The 16,293-nt window shown below is 40.6% G+C and overlaps 1 protein-coding gene across 3 annotated transcripts in view; it reads right to left on the minus strand.

Moving 5' to 3' along the window:
* Ugt8 (UDP glycosyltransferase 8) overlaps positions 1-9,963 on the minus strand; it is a 72,026-nt gene extending 62,063 nt beyond the window's left edge. The window contains exon 1 of one of the 3 annotated variants that reach the window (XM_052730624.1): positions 9,756-9,963. The gene's annotated coding sequence lies outside the window, so the exon portion shown is untranslated. Of the gene's footprint in view, positions 1-9,414; positions 9,600-9,755 lie in introns of those variants that run through there. The other 2 variants (XM_052730623.1, XM_052730622.1) reach the window with 2 other exon arrangements.
* Positions 9,964-16,293: the final 6,330 nt, after the last annotated feature.

A 16,293-nucleotide genomic window follows, 5' to 3' on the forward strand; every position in this document is an offset into this window, starting at 1 on the left:
TCATGGCTGGGATTACAGACCATATATTTATAAACAGAAATCTAGTATACAAGCACAAATAACCCTCACCAAAGGAATGAAGAAAAAGAGTGAAGGTTTGAGAATTTTTAAAAAATGTTCTAAAGAATGCCCAGAAAAGACAGAGGAATAACCAGAAAAGCAGATGAAGAACACTGTCACAGAGTAGGGGTGGGAGACTCCATCAAGAGGGAAAGAAAGGGATGGACACTATGGGGGGTGGGGCGTTTGTTGTGTAATTTCCAAAGGACTATGGAAGGATTTCAGAAAATGAGGTGTTTGGTATACCTCCAGCACCTGGCTCTCAGCAAGAAACTGAGGTCCTACCTTTGAAGTCTTAGGGACTATACTGGTCATCTCAATAAGTGAATTGAAAACTTGAAGACTTTATATCATCTTACAGTAATATTCTACTGCCTCCTAGCCAGAGATCTGAGGCAGATCACGAATACAATGATAGAACACACAGTTTTGTAAACTACAGATAGGGAAAAAAAGCTAGTTTGGCATGGTTAAACACAATCCTTTAATCCTAGCTCTCTGGAGATGGAGACTGGAGGATCAGCAGTTCAATGTCATCCTCTACTACACAGTAAGTTTCAGCTAGCTTGAGATACATGAAACCCTCAAAAATAAAACGAAAATCTGCATGAATATCTTATTATTTTCTAAAAGATAACTATCATTTCTAGGATAAGGTTAGGCGAGTCAGAGAAAGTAACTAAATCCCACCCATAAATATCTCTAGTATATAGCTCAGCTCTGGGATGAGAGGTCCCATCCACATGCCAATGCCACAGGCAAACCTTTGCTTTAATTACATTCCCCCTCAGATCAATACTCTAGTTTCTTGCTGGGACACAGCCAGCTCACAGAAAGAATAGCACAGAGACTAACACTGAAGCATGGCTGCTTTTCTTTGAATGTTTTCCTGTTGTTCCAACAAGGTTTTCTCTTTCTCTGTTGTCCTCGCTTTATTCTTATATTCACTGCATCTTATTTCCCCTTCTAGATTCCATTATCCTAATCATATCTCTATTATGACATATTCTTATAAATATCTTCAACATATTTTCAAAGTCACGAGAAAAAGGTTAGTGATTAGCATTAATTTCCTTAAAACAGCGTCAGCCTAGTCTTTATCCATAACTTTCCCTGCTTCCCCCAGCTCTGTCAAATAAACAGGCAAACCTGTTTGACTAGTTTGCTGTAAAGCCTACCCAGTAGACAGACCAACTGGACAATGGATAAAGCTATGGAAAGCACACAGACCAAGTTTCTTAGGTAAAGTTGTACAATGCCTGCAGTGTAAGGCAGATCTTTCAGAATACTAAGAATCAGCACATACTCATTTATGTCACTGTTAGAAATTAAAAAAATAATCCTCTTGAAACACTCTTCTACATTATCAATATTTTTATGGCAATGGTGCAGAATAATAGGAAGCCCATTTGAAATGGTGTTTAAACTTTATAAACGAGCTAGGTGTGGGGACACAGAGTATTCTGCAAGCTGAGACTAGAGGATTACAAATCTGAGATCAGTTGTGCTACACAAAAAGACTAAAAAAAATCTGATGGTTGAATTACATTCAATTATAGAGGTGTGTCCACATGTTTTTGCTGCTGTGCGTGTACTTAAGCAGAATAAAAAGCTTTGAATTTGCAAAATAGGTTACTCAAAAGAGGATTCTTCCCATGGATGTTCTTTGATGTTGCTTTGAATAGCAAAGTCCTTTAGTTTAGTTTATTTAAAATGAGATGCTTTTAAACCATCAGCTGAAAAAAAGTATTTATATGATACAATAAGGTCTGTAATTAATATAGCAAAATATCAACTATATAATTTTAAAACTGTGTGTTATGCATATATGTAGTGTAATGTATGTGTGCCTGTGTTCTGGTAGTTTGGGCACATGTGTGGAGCTCAGAGAACAACCTGGAGTTTCAACCCTCACTTTCCACCTTATTTGAGACAAACTCTCTTGTTTTTGTAACTGTGCACACCAGGCTTGATAGCCTGTGAGTACCCAGGGATTCTCTTGTCTCTACTTCCCATCTCACCATAGGAATCATGGGATTACAGATATGCTCCCATGTCTGGCTGTAGGTTCATTTTGAGGATCTGAACTCATATGCTGAGGCTTGTGGAAGAAATTTTTACCTTCCTAAACTATCTCCCTAGCCCTTAAAAGCATTTTTACAAATTTTAAATGTTGGCCCTATTTTCTTCAGGTGTTTTGAAGTTTTATAATCATATGATTCAAGTTACGCAGCATAAAGAACATCTTACAGATACTGTAGCAAATGTGTACAAATAATTTTACTTTTCCGATACTTGGGCATACACTTGCATTTTTTCTCACTTGGAGAAATACTAGTTCCATAGTTTCTTCCCATTAAAACAAGGTATACTCAATACTTAATGCTAAAACATGACTTAGAATCTTGAAAACATTGAAACTTGAAACTTGAAAGCATTACAAGTTGACATAAATAATCGAAGGCCATAATGAAGATCTCCAAAATGTTCCTCCTACGCAGTCTTCCTATCTAATAAAATACTTTAAAACTTAGGCAACTTTCTAGCCTGAAACCAGCAGTTGATTTCAAACCTGAAACTTAAGCTATCCTAGATACTCTACAACTCATAAACTCAAAAGTAGCCTTTTTGTTCTGGCTATTACACACTGCTTAATACCTATCTACATGTAACACTCTAGACAAATTTTAACTTGGCCTTGCAGTCTCTCTAAGAGGGTATTGAAAAAGACAATAAATATCCAGTGTGAAATACTGGGATTTATGCACACACAACGTGGAACAGAACAAAAATCTTAAACTGAAATCACACAGCTCTCTATGCTTTGCAAGTAATAGGACCATGTACTATAAGTAAACAGAGTAGAAAAAAAAATCACGGAAAGTCAACTCTGCCAAAGAGAGATACTGATAACAGAAAGTATTGCTACAGTCTCTCAAAGCCATCAGTATAACAAATTGCATTTCACCTTTAAATTGTTAAACATTAAATTTCATTTTTTCAGTAAATTCTTATGTGTCCTAAAGCTATGCACTACTGAGAGTGCTATACAAAAAAAAGTGTGAATCAGCCGTAGATATGATAGACTAATAGACCTACTAACTTGAGCTAAACATAATTACATATAACCAACCAATCACAATAATGTCTTTCAAGTAATGTGTAAACAACATGTACAGTGTTCAGGTATTGGATGGTTGCCAAACAATTCATACATGTTAACATTTTACTCTCAAAATATTCCCTAGTAAGGATATTTATACATTACTACAATAAACTTCAGGAGAGGAGGGGAAAGAAAATAAACTCCATGATCATCCTTTCATTGCTGTACAGGTTGATCATAACTTGTTCACAATACTGAGTTTAAGGCCCTGGATAACTGGGAAATGTCTTCTGAAACATTTGATACAACATTAGTTTGTTAAGTTTTGTTTGTTTGGTTGGTTGTTTTATTTTTACATTCCAATCAAAGTTGTTCCTCCCTCCCTTCTTCCCAGCCCCCTCCATTCCACTCCTCCTCCACTGTTTCTCCTCAGATACAGGCAGGCCTCCCATGGATATCAGCCAGCCATAGTATATCAAGTTGCAGTGAGACTAGGCACCTCCTCTTCAATTAAGGCTGGATGAGGAAATCCAATAGGAGGAATGGGTCCCAAAAGCAGGCAACACAGTCAGAAAAAGACCCTGCTCCCACTGTTAAAAGCCCCACAAAGAAGACGAAGCTACACCGCTGTAACATATATGCAGAGGACATAGGTCAGTCCCCATGCAGGCTCCCTGGTTGTCTGTTTAGTCACTGTGAGCTATCAACCCAGGTTAGTTGGTTCTGTGGGTGTTCTTGTGGTGCCCTTGACACCTCCACTGGGTCCTACAATCCTTCCTCCTTCTCTTTGGCAGGATTCCCCAAGATCTGCCTAAGGTTTGGCTGTGGGTCTCTGCATCTGTTTCCATCAACAGCTGGTATGTGCTCACTCACTCCTAAGTGGGTATTAGCTGTAAGTAAAGGAGAACCATGCTACAACCCACACACCCAGAGAAGCTAAGTAACAAAGAGGGCTCAAGGTAAGGCCTCATGAATCTCACTTTGAAGGGGAAATAGAACAGACATTGCCAATGGAAGAGGGGAGGGGGCTGGAAAAAAAAAGGGTTGGGAATGGGAACAGGAGAGATCAGGTGGGGGTGGGGGAGAGTTCTGGGAGAGAAAACTGGAAGCTGCGTGCATCCCCCAGGATGAGTGAGAAACCTAGAGCAATGGAAATTCCCAGGAATCTATGAGGGAGATCCTAGCTAAGACTCCTAAAAATAGGGGATACTGAACCTGAACCAGTCATCTCCTGTAACCAGGCAATACTTCCAGGGGAAGGACTGGGACACCAACCTGGCCACAAACCCTTCAACTTACAAATTGCACTGCCTACAAGATGTGCTGGGGGAAAGATGGCTCAGAAATTGTGGGAGTGACCAACTAATGACTGGCACTGGTGGAGACCCATACCCTGAGAGGGAGCTCACCCCTGAGTGTCAGGACCCAGAGGTGGGATACCCCAGAGACCTAGGATAGAATCAATAAGGAATGGGAAAAAAGTCAATGGAAATGATTCCTAGTGATATTCTTCTATACTCATAGATTGATGCCTCAGAGAGGCTTCACTCAGCAACTGATGGAAATAGTTTAAGCTTTGATATCTATCTTCAGTTTTGTTTGTTTCAGACTCTATTAAAATGAACAATCAATACCTTGTGAGATCATCCAAGGCATACCTAGAATACCAAGAACATCGGTTTGAGGGACAGTTGATGTTTAAACACCATTCAGCTGGAGCAGAGGCTGTTCTGGGAACTCAGCATCCCACTAGAACTCTGGAAGCAACTCCTATCCTCTCTTCTAAGACTTGGATGAGCTGGCTTCTCTGCTTCCTTCATATTTTTCAATATCTGCTAATCCACTGGCTTCCCAAGCAAAGCACTACAAATTGGATCACCTCATAAATGTTTTTGAAATAACCTCTAGACCCTGCCAGCTTGCACTTTGGGAACTAAAATTCACTCTGAGTCTTCTAATCACAAATCCAAGGTCTGTTTTCATTAAAGCTGCTTCTACATACTAGCAACAAACAGGTAACCTTCTAAATGCTGTACTTAAGCCTATCTATCATCTTTGATCTCACAGAAGCCTTGTAAAACACTTGATTTGTTCCCTATTTTGCAGACTAAGGCTAGAAAATGAACTGCCATCCCCAGGACACAGAATTTACCTGAGTGAAGGTAGAGCAGGACTGTCTAACACTCCTCCATTCACCACCCGATGGCTCACTTCTTGAAAGTCTCTCCTTTCCCCTCATTCTGTCCTGCCCTCTTGCTTTCCAAGGTCTCATTTTTTGTTGGTCTCTATTTCTCAATCCAGTTGCCAAATTTTAGGATCTCCCCAGTTGTCTATTTTCCTACTAACTCTTGGTACCTTTCCTGGTAAGCCCATCAACTTTCAATGTTTACAATTATGCAACATGCTACAACTGTCATCCCTGCATCCATCCACTAATCTACCTACTTACTATCTAACCTAGGCCCTCTCTTCACAAAACTTTGTGACATGACTTACTGCATACACATCTCTAATGAACTTTCCACACCACTTCAGGTTCTGTGTGCCCCAACCTGAACCTGACACCTTGACATCTCAAATCTCAGTCTCTTATCCCAAATTTCTGTATTCCACCAGCATACTCATCTCCTGCTCTTCTTATAGACTCTACCACTTAAGTTACCTTGGTACTCCCTCTTCTTCACTCAAGTAACACTTATATATTAAGTCCTCTTATCAAGGTCATCCCAAAACATAAAAGCTGTTCCTGTCTCAGATTTCTGAGAGCCATCCTTCTAGACTGCTGTGAAAGCTGACCTCTCAGCATATCACACCTCTTTTAAAAGCAACTCTGCATAGAGGGAGATAACCCTCAGGATGGTAAACAAACATCCAGGATCTTGTTTCTGCTAACCTTGATTTTATGTCACCTTCCAGGAATCCTTGAAAGTCTTCTTGAATTGATAACTACCCATTCACAAATCCCTACTCAGGCACTGGGATCACACTTATACCACAGCACTTAAACAACATTGCTCTTCTGTTTCATTAATATTAGTTTCTTGTTTTGTCTCAGATGTGCAAAACATGTTATAGTGTATTAAGCTGTTGTTTAAGTGCCAAGACACTGTGCTTCCCCATAATTAAAAAAAAAATGTTCCTATAGCTCTAGATCACGCAGGTTTCCCTCTTAGACCCAGAAACTACCATAGTTAGAATTGTTTGCATAATCTCAGTGCACAGAGACTGGCAACTGGTATGCTGTTAATAAATACCTGTTAGAGGAAAGAATATATGTTCATGAAATGCTTCAGATAAAGAATATATGACTAACACAACTTTAAAGACTAATAGACTTTCCTCAAACTGATTTGATTATGTAGCTCCTCCTTAGACAGGTATGCAAAGTAACATTTAAATAATTGAACAAGCATCCAGTATGGTTAGCAGGATTATCAAATTACACTTTTACTTAGCTTCCAGGATAGGGGACTATTAACACTACACCAGGTTAATGAGTTTCACTGACAGAAAGAGGTACATAAATAACCTAAGCCCACATAAGAAAAGTAAACATTTTTAAAGGGTCTGATTCAATTTAAAAAAAAAAAAAAAAGCCAAATTGTCTAAAGTGAAGACACTCTTTTAAGGATCTCCCATACAAAATTTTCTGTATATAAACACATTAAAACCTTGCATATACAGTCACTCTTCTGAGAATCACAACCTTTCAGCCCATAGTACAGCAAAGAGCACATGAACAAAAATTGTCTGTCACAGAATCTACAGGCTTTGTACGTGGCAATGGATACATGACTTCATTAGGACAGAAAAAAAGAAAGAAAAACAGGTGGACACAGCATCAGGACCCGCTCCCAGCCTGACAGCAGAAAGTGATAGCTGATAACAGAAAGGAGACCCAGACAAAAGCACATAAAGAAGAATGGTACCTCTGTCTCCATTCTAGTACTTCAACCAGGCAGGCAGAGACCATAAACTATAAACAAAAATAGTTCTCTACACCTCAACAAATGGCATTCTTGAATCCTTTATAGATTCATACTTATAACCCAGACACCACACACAAAAAAAGCATATCCAAAAATTCTGAAGAAGGTTTTTAAACTGCTTATTTTAATGGCTAGCTTTTTTGGTGATTAATATAGGGTGAACTACCCAGAAAGTAAGCACCAACTCATATGTTGTCAGTATAATATATATTGCATAAGCAGGCAAAAGAAGCCATTGTTTGTGTGCGTCAGCAATTTTCAGGTGTACTCTGGAAATTAAGAATTAGTTAATAAAGAAATCTGGATTGTTTGAGATGCAGATCCATAAATCATTTTAAAACAGAGTCTGAGAATTGAGGGTAAGTTTTACCCTCAATTTTTAAATATATTTAAATAATATATTTATTTAATATTTAAATAATAACTAAACTCAAGACTGCTCACGGGTACCTTGAAATATCTCAATTTAAATGACCAGAAATGTTAACTATCAAACAACCCATCAAAAAAACCTTACAAAAATCTTGTCATGAAATGTATTTATTGAATTTATTTATTATAACAAGTATTCTAAGTATCAGTACAAACACAAAACTGTAAAGTTAAGACTCAAAGAGCTCAGATCTCTGTGGCAGAAAAAATCAGAAGAATGGCCAGTAGAATGCCCAGTTGTTCAGATGTGCCCAACAAAGCTGGGCTGTTGTTCTAAATGTCGACACTGCTTCCTCACAGTTTAAAAATGTTCCTGGAACGCTAGATTCCACGACCACAGTAGATGTGCACTTAACCTTGCTGGTGGCAGGTAAATCCGTCCTTCTCTCTAACACTATCTAGAAGACTTAAGAGTTGTTGAACAGACATGGTCAGATCAAGCACCTCAAGCTGCCAAGAAATAGTTTCTTCAGGAAAAGTTAAACTGCAAACTCACGTTTAATTTGATTAACATAAAGTTCTGCTTAAGGGTATGAATTTTTTTAGTTAATTAATAATTTTAAAAAAAAGCCTAGGGACAATGCGTGACTGGTAATGCTATTAGAATAATTAAGGAAGACTTTCTCGTCTTTTTTAAACAGTGCCCTTTTTTTTGGTCTGGGCATATGGGTTAAGGACGTCTACATCCAAGAAGGTACTTGTTTGGGGGGACGTGGGATTATAGACAGAACTAGCGGCATATTTGTCAATATCCAGGCAAACTGCCACACATTCTTGTCATTAGTTTTGAAAAAGCGAACAAACAACAGTTGTACAAGGTGACAGCCTAAGATGACCAAAAACCTTAGTGCTTTTCTTTGAACCTTTTCTGAAGGCAATCACGTGAAACAGAAGCCTGTGACTAGTCCTGACACTGTATCACAATAGTGGTTTCCAGATAAGGTGAGGAATAAGAAAGTCACCCCTTTCTTCCCTTGTGATAATCCCTCCCCCAACCCAGAGTTTCCCCCTTAGTTAATTTTCTGAACTGGGAGCACTTTCCTGCCTCTGTCCCTTCACGTCCTTCAGCACTGGAAAAGATGCTGAGGGCTGGTCCCAACACAGGCACCGCAGCGATCCTGTCCCTAAGTGTTGCAGAGTGACAAATTCTAAGTCCCCAACTTCCTAACCCTGCAAACTCAATTTTGGAGCACACGGATCAGGTCCTGACTGGAGACACCTCTGAGCGTCCTTTTGCCCGGACGCACTGCATCCGCGAGCCCAGCGCTCGGCCGGCCGGCGATGCCTCTCCTCCGGCAAGCCCCGCAGCATCCATCCATCCCGGGCCCTGCCGCTCCTCCACAGCAGGCAAACCCTCCCTCCCACCCTCCCTCCCGCAGCTTTCCCACCTCCTGATCCGGCCCCGCACTCGCGTCCGCCCGCCCCGGGCCACGCGCGACCGGACTGTCTCCGTCCACCGCTGCGGTCACCGAGAGGTCCCGCGTGGGCGCGCAGCCCGGGGGCCGCCCCCTTCCCCAATGCACCCCCGTCGCGCACCTTCCGCGGGGACCCGGAGATCCTGCCCCGGGGTCCGGCGCAAGGTCCTGCGTCTGGAGAGGCGTCCCCTTCACCCGCTCCCGCCGCCGCCGCCGCCGCCGCCACCGCGGGGACACCACCTCAGGGGGGACAAACCTGAGCGCTCTCTCTCTCCACGGAGCCCCGCGTCGGGCTGCCTCAGCCGGGGGCCGTCCCTCCCTCACCTCGGGCAGCGCACCCGTCCGGGATCCCGAGCCCTCCGTCCCCCCCCCCCCCGTGGGTCCCTGCAGTCAGACGCCCGCCGCCGCTTACCGCGTCCTTCGGCCGCCTGCCGCGCCGCGCGGGACTTGGGAGTGCAGTGCGAGCGAGCGAGCGAGCGAGCGCCCCTGCCTGCCGAGGCTAGCCCTGAGGGAGGCTGCAGCGCGCCTGCCCGGCTTAAGACGGGCGCTCTGGGGCGGGCGAGCGATGCTCCACCGTGCCCTCGGGTCGCAGCGCGCCTGCTCCTCCGCCGCCCAGCCCCGCGCGCCCCGCCCCCTCCCCTCCCCTCCCCTCCCCTCCCCTCCCCTCCCCAGCCGGCGCGCCGCTAGGGAGCTGGAGCGCGCTCAAGCCCGCGCGCGCCCCCGCCTCCGCGCCCCCGGGGCCGCCGCTCAAACCTCCTGGCCTGGGCCCGGGGACGCCCGATGCGCACGCGCCCCGACGGCGGAGCGGAGATGCTGCTGCTGCCTGCGGGCTGCACCTGCCGCCGCAAGGTCTTCCCCTCGAGGCGCGCCCGCGCCCGCCAGGCTGCTCCTCGTCCTCCCGCCTTTTTTTTTCTTTCCCCCTCAGAAGCTGGAGAGGAGCAATCCCTCCACTTCCTGTGGGCGAGCCTGAGAGAGTCGCTCGGTGAGGAGAGCGGTGGGTCTGAGCGCTCGCTGGCTCGCACGCCTGCGCACACGTGGCGAGCGCAGAAAAACGCGCGGGCCTAGGGTGACTGGAAAAAGCCAACTGGGGCTTCTCATGAAAGGACCTTTTCAAGTTTTGCCTGATCGGGTCTGGCTTCCGTATTCTGACGGACAGTGTTTGCTAGCAGTCTGTCTGCCAAGTTGGCTTCCAGGTCAGGAAGCAACATTTCCCAAGGAGCTCGTGGCCTCTGGGGCCCCAGACACTGGTGGCCAAGCCCTTTAAGTGTCAATAGCACGCTACAGACTTCAAAAAATCTAGCAAACGTTTGCTTGCTTTACTTTGGAACCTGTTAGGCAATCTTTTACATTCACACACGCACACACACGGACGATGCCATACATACTTGTGCATATTCGCATAGATGTACATGAACTGAATTGAATATGGTATAACTTTCTGAACAGCACAAATCAGGTGAGACATAAATTCCAGAACCTAAAATGCTGCCATGAAAATTAGGTGTTTAAATGTTCAGAGATAAAAAAAAAAACAGGATGCCATTAATGTTATTTCCTTGCTCCAACTTGAGATTCAAGTTTGGATCTTTGCCCTCAAAAATAGAAATTTCTGTAATGATAGAAGAAAAATCTATTATTCATTGTTCTTATTAACAGTCTATTTAACGACTGTAGTGCCCAAAAGTCATGAGCCCAAATCTTTGCCCTAATGGAGAGATTTTTCAAATACCTATTTCAAAGGAGGTAGCGCACTTTTCTTCTTTGTAAGTCAGAAATCTTTGTACTTGACCTAAGACTAATATGATACACATTTAATTAATTTATTAATTAATTATTTAAATTGCACTAGAAAAAGATTGGTAACAAGTATCAAACTTAACAGATAATAGAGAATATAAGCATTTTCTTTAATAGCTTTATTTTCTCAAAAGTCATGCTCCAGTTGCAACTTGTCCTAATAAAATGTACATAAATTCTTGGTAAACATTGACATTACAAATTTAATAAATAATTATGATTTTATATATTTTCAATAATTTATGTCACATCCATGTGCTTAATAAAATCATATGAACTGATAATACTGTAAAGTTTTTGTCAAACTGAACAGGTGTTGAAAAATGCATTACTGAATATTATGTGTAGATGTGTCCATGAATTTTGTATCTATGATCTGGCTGTTATTTGCCATGTTTGTCACAGCCCGGCACTGAAAGGACATTCCACGACTTAAGTTTAGCATGCCTTTGCATAAATTAGACTTGAATTATGTTTATGAACTTTGAAACAATAAAGGAAATTATAAAAGTAAGCCTCACTCTCTTCATTTTGAAACACTCCAGTCAATGGCACTCAATACTAACAGGAGGGTTAGATAAAATGAATAACACTTGCTACTTTCCTTCAAAGCAGGGTGCATAGTTTTCGTATGTAATCCACCTTTCAATTTCCTATTCAAATTAACAGGAAGTGTCCATACTGCTCAGGTTGCAGAATGTTGTAGTAGATAACATATCTGTGAAGGAAGTTTCAGCCAGGGAAAAATAAAATTACCTTGTTATTGCTGCATACCACATGCATTAGTTCATACGATTTAATTTAAAATGCTTGTTATAATTCTAATGAATGATTGAGTGCCCATAGGTGTAGAACCTGCAGTCCTGTGAATATAGCCTGATTCTCTGCCCCAAGAAGAACTCAGAACCGAAAGAGCAAATTGCAGATTCATCCTTTAAGTGTGACAAAAGCATGGAAGTGATACAGAGGAGGTTCGAACTGTGTGAGGACATCTAGGAAGGCTTAGTAAACACTTGATAGTCAGCTGTTAGGAATGACAAAATCTCAATAGGTCAGCAATAGAGGACACTTCTCTAAAAGGAATAGAAAAATTGATCTAGTTTCTTTTTTTCTCTTTTATTAAACTCTTCCATTATTATTCATAGTGTGACACAGAGTTGTATTCTCTGATAAAAAAAAATCCCTCTTTTCCTGTTTTCGAGTAGAAATAACACAGACAAACCCACTTACAAAATACATGAAAGAAAAAGTAGGCAGTAAGATGTCTAGATCCACATATGATATGTAACATTTTAAGAAAATAAGATTTCAGAAGGGGTTAATAGAATTTAAATAAAGATCTCTTGAAAAAAATGCACTCAATAACCTATGTGAGTTTGGGGCATTTCATAGCAAATGCCATATGACTTAAAAAGTTTTATTGAGGTATTGAAACAATATCAGGATATGAGTATATAACTGCATGTTTATTTACTTATAGCCAGTATGTTCTACAAATATAGCCTTAAAGTCTTTAAAGATTCTTCCACAACCAAGTATAAAATGGTATAGTATAGAATCCCTCTTCTCTCTCTTCGACTGGACTCCTGGAGCTCCTACAGAGACAACCAAACCAAACTAGTGGGAGCTTGTGAACTTTAGACCAATGGCTGTGGAGCCTCCATGGGACTGGACTAGGCCCTCCACATAAGCGAGACAGTTGTGCAGTTGATCTGCTCAAGGGGCCGGCCCCCTGGCAGTAGGATCAGGATCCATTCACTGTGCATAAGCTGGCTTCTTGGAGCCCACTATCTATGGTGGGACACCTCGCACAGCCTTGAGGCAGGGTGTGGGGTGGAGCTTGAACCTGCCTCTACTGAAAGTACCAGGCTCTGCCGACTCCCCATAGGAGGCCTGACCTTGTTGGAGGATGGAATAGAGGATGGATTGTGGGGGAAGACTAGGGGAGGCTGGAGGAGGGAAGAGAGGGGGATCTGTGGTTGGTATGTAAATGAATAAAAAATTCCTTAATAAAAATAAATAAGTAAATAAAGAAGTTATTTTACACAGAGAAAAACTGGTATAGTATAGACAGATCCAATGATATACATTTGTAATCAGCACTAGTAAGTAGTGGTAGGAGAATCGGAAGTAAAAGGTCATAATAGTCTACATACTAACTTTGGAACCAGTCTGAGCTACATGGGAAACTCTTAAACTAACTAGAAAGGCATAGTTTTATGTCACTCATCACTGTAGTGATGACTATGAAGTACAGAGCACAGTGGAACATATTTAAGTTCAACTGTGGGAAGAAGAATGGGTGGCTATACATTCCAACACCCCTTTATCAATAATCTCCAATGTTTGAATATATTGTTTGGAAGGATATCTACAGTTTCACATACATTGTAGACTTCATAAAGTACCTTTGATCTTCATTCCTTCAAAAGAGATTATCTGTTTAAAGAGCCAGGGAGCAGGATGAGCAGGGTCCGGATGGCCACAAAGGCTCTAAGTCTAATTTGATGTTAATAATAATCATTTAAAATCTAAATATAATTATGAACAGTGTGGGTTCTACTTTTAATCATGAGGTCTAATTTGACAGTGGTAATAAAAATAATGATCATTAAAATTATAATAATCATGAAATGTGTGTTGTTTACTTTGAATTCTTAATAGTGTGTTTCAGGCAAAATGTCTCATTTACTTCTCATGAAAATCAAGGAGAAATGAACCATTATTATCCTTCTTGAATATAAAGTAGAGAGGTTGAGGCATAAGACTTAACCAAGTACACTAACAAAGTAGCAAAATGGAGAATTCAGTTGAGATATGTTTGAGTCAATATTCATGATCATAATTATTTTTATTATTAGGAAATATCATGAAAAAAACTCAGATTCTTGATCTAGTGCCCAATTAGTTGACTACTTTAAAATAATTTTTAAAAATTTTATGATGAATCAGGTTTAGTCAGTTATGGGAAATACATAGTAACATCAAACCTGTCTTACATAATCATCAATGAACTTTGGGCCTGGAAAGCCCCCTACACTGGATTCTTAGACAGCTTATATCGAGTCTCTAACAGTGGTTTTTGCCACAGTTTTAGAGAGTATAATAACTATATAACACAGGACATCAAATCTAAGTCTCAGTTCAGTTCAGCAAATGCCCTTGTCTCCCTTCCCATCTGCTTTCTAGATACTACTTATTATTTAGAACTTAGTACTAAAATATTGTACTAATACTTATTATAAAGACTTGAATTTATTGTAAGCCTCAGGTGATATCAACTAGTTCCAAAATCCAATCAGCAGGCAGATGGTCTCATGGTCATCACATGCTTTCATTTTTGCTAAAGGCTGCTTGACTAAATCCATCCACAGCAGCTTTTAGATTCATTAAGCATAGTTAAAATGTCAAAACTTCTGACATTTTCTTCACATTTTCCTGTAATAATAAGCATTAGTAAATACTTGCTTCTTAAATAATTACATGATAATGTCACTTACTCATATTGAGATAGTTAAGGAAGACTTCAGAATCCATGACTCTTTTCAAGATAGTTCCTTCAGTCTTTTCACATCAAGAACAAACTTTATTGCTTTTAAGAAAGTAGTAAGGAAGCTGGGCATGGTGGTGTGTGCCTTTAATCCCAGTGCTCAGAAGGAGGAAGCAGGAAGATCTCTGTGAGTTCAAGGCTAGCTGAGTCTACATAGTTGAGTTCCAGGATAGCTAAAACTACATAGAGAGACCCTGCTGCAACAGCAGCAACAAAAGAAAATAAAAGAAAGGAAAAAATTAGAATTTTTTCTGGAAGGTTGGTATGAGCAATAATTTGTTGCCCTTTGACTTAGCTTCCTTAAAATCCTGTTACTTACATGTCTCTTTATTAGGTTAGACTTTTTCTCCCAAGTAAAACTTGCAATTGCTTTTTCATAGTGCCAGTCTTAATCTTGACCCTTCCAAAGTCTACAAAGGAAATAGACTAGCATACAAGTGAAAAACAATAAAATTCAGGTCTTTTCCCTAATACTCAAATGTATCATTGTTTTACCAATAGACATTTTACTTTATGATTGGAACCTTGTGTTGAATAAATCCATTGCCTTGCCTTCCTCAACTACCTTCCCTGTTTTGTATTATAAAGAACTACAGTGTAGCAAATAAATTGTCTAAAAGAGTATTTGGTGCAAAATAGCAAGGCATTTCAGGCAAGAAAAGTCTCTCAGTAGTAGTATATCTCTGTAATGTGAGGAAACCAGGATCATGTGGGCATTTTCAGTATAAAATTAGAATCTGAGGTTCTTGCATAAACCAGATACTGATCACTTTCAAAATATTCAGTATCCAATGAAAGAATTCCTTGCTTGTGCTTACAAATTCCTTATGCTGACACACCAAAATAATCTCCTCTACCAGATCATCCTTCCTATATAATTTAGTTCAATAATTTCCTAATATGAAGCATACATGAGGGTTCATAACTTATGCCTAATCCCCATCAAGTTAAGCAGTTCTGAGCCTAAATTAAATGGTAAACTATAAAAGGAAATGTAATAAGACAGAAAAATTGACAGCATAATCAACATTTTGTGGAGTAGAATTGGTGGAGGGATACAAAGTTGAGACCAAAGGCTATAATCTCTAGAACTGGATGCAGATGCATCTTGGGTCTAATGGTGACCCTATAATTCCCAATCCTTGAGATTCCTGTTTATTCTAATTCTCACCCTTTATGCAGAACTTTTGATTTTCTTCTTCATCACTACACACAGGAAACATAACGGTTATGTAAATCCTGGAGAATTGTTATGATAAAAAAGAAAATAAAGCTTTCAAGATTTAGAGAGCTTCTGAAACCAAAAGGTCTCTCCCTACAGTTAAATAGGCAGACAATTTCTGGAGGGAAGAGGCTCCCATGGAGGCTGGAGCCTGCCTACATACTAAGCAAATAGCTCCAGGGATGCAGATATTGTGAGTTGTCATACATTCTCGGCTGGACTTTTTGGCATTGTGAATGTATTTGAGTTTTCCACACTCTTATAAATAATTCCAATAAGTTTATTGGTTATCTAAAATAGACTTGGGTGAAATAATCTCTTTGAGTTATTATTGATGTCATATCTAGGGTGAATAAATATTTGGGCATTCCTCCCTAGGAAAGGTATCATAACACAATTGGCATTCAAATAGGAATTAAGAGAATAAAAGATGAATTGGAGAAGTACGGTTGCATGGCCCCTGTGATAAGTGGTGAGACATGCAACTAAGCTTATCTGTCTGAAAGTAAAGCATCCATGGGGGAAATCCTAATATGGCTACTTTCATCATATAGTATGGGATGCTGTCTCTCCATGCTATAGTGATTGCATGTTCCCTGTGATGAGTAATATGGCATCTAACAAAGGCCAGTCTAAGAGTATAGTGTTCTTGGGAACCAAGACTGGACATCTTCCTCTGTATGATACTGGTTTGCAGACCTCCTGGATAAATACTATGTGCT

This window comes from Peromyscus californicus, unplaced genomic scaffold (genome assembly GCF_007827085.1).
Source record: "Peromyscus californicus insignis strain IS unplaced genomic scaffold, ASM782708v3 Scaffold_9__1_contigs__length_137607984, whole genome shotgun sequence".
In the NCBI taxonomy this organism is placed as follows: Eukaryota; Metazoa; Chordata; class Mammalia; order Rodentia; family Cricetidae; genus Peromyscus; species Peromyscus californicus.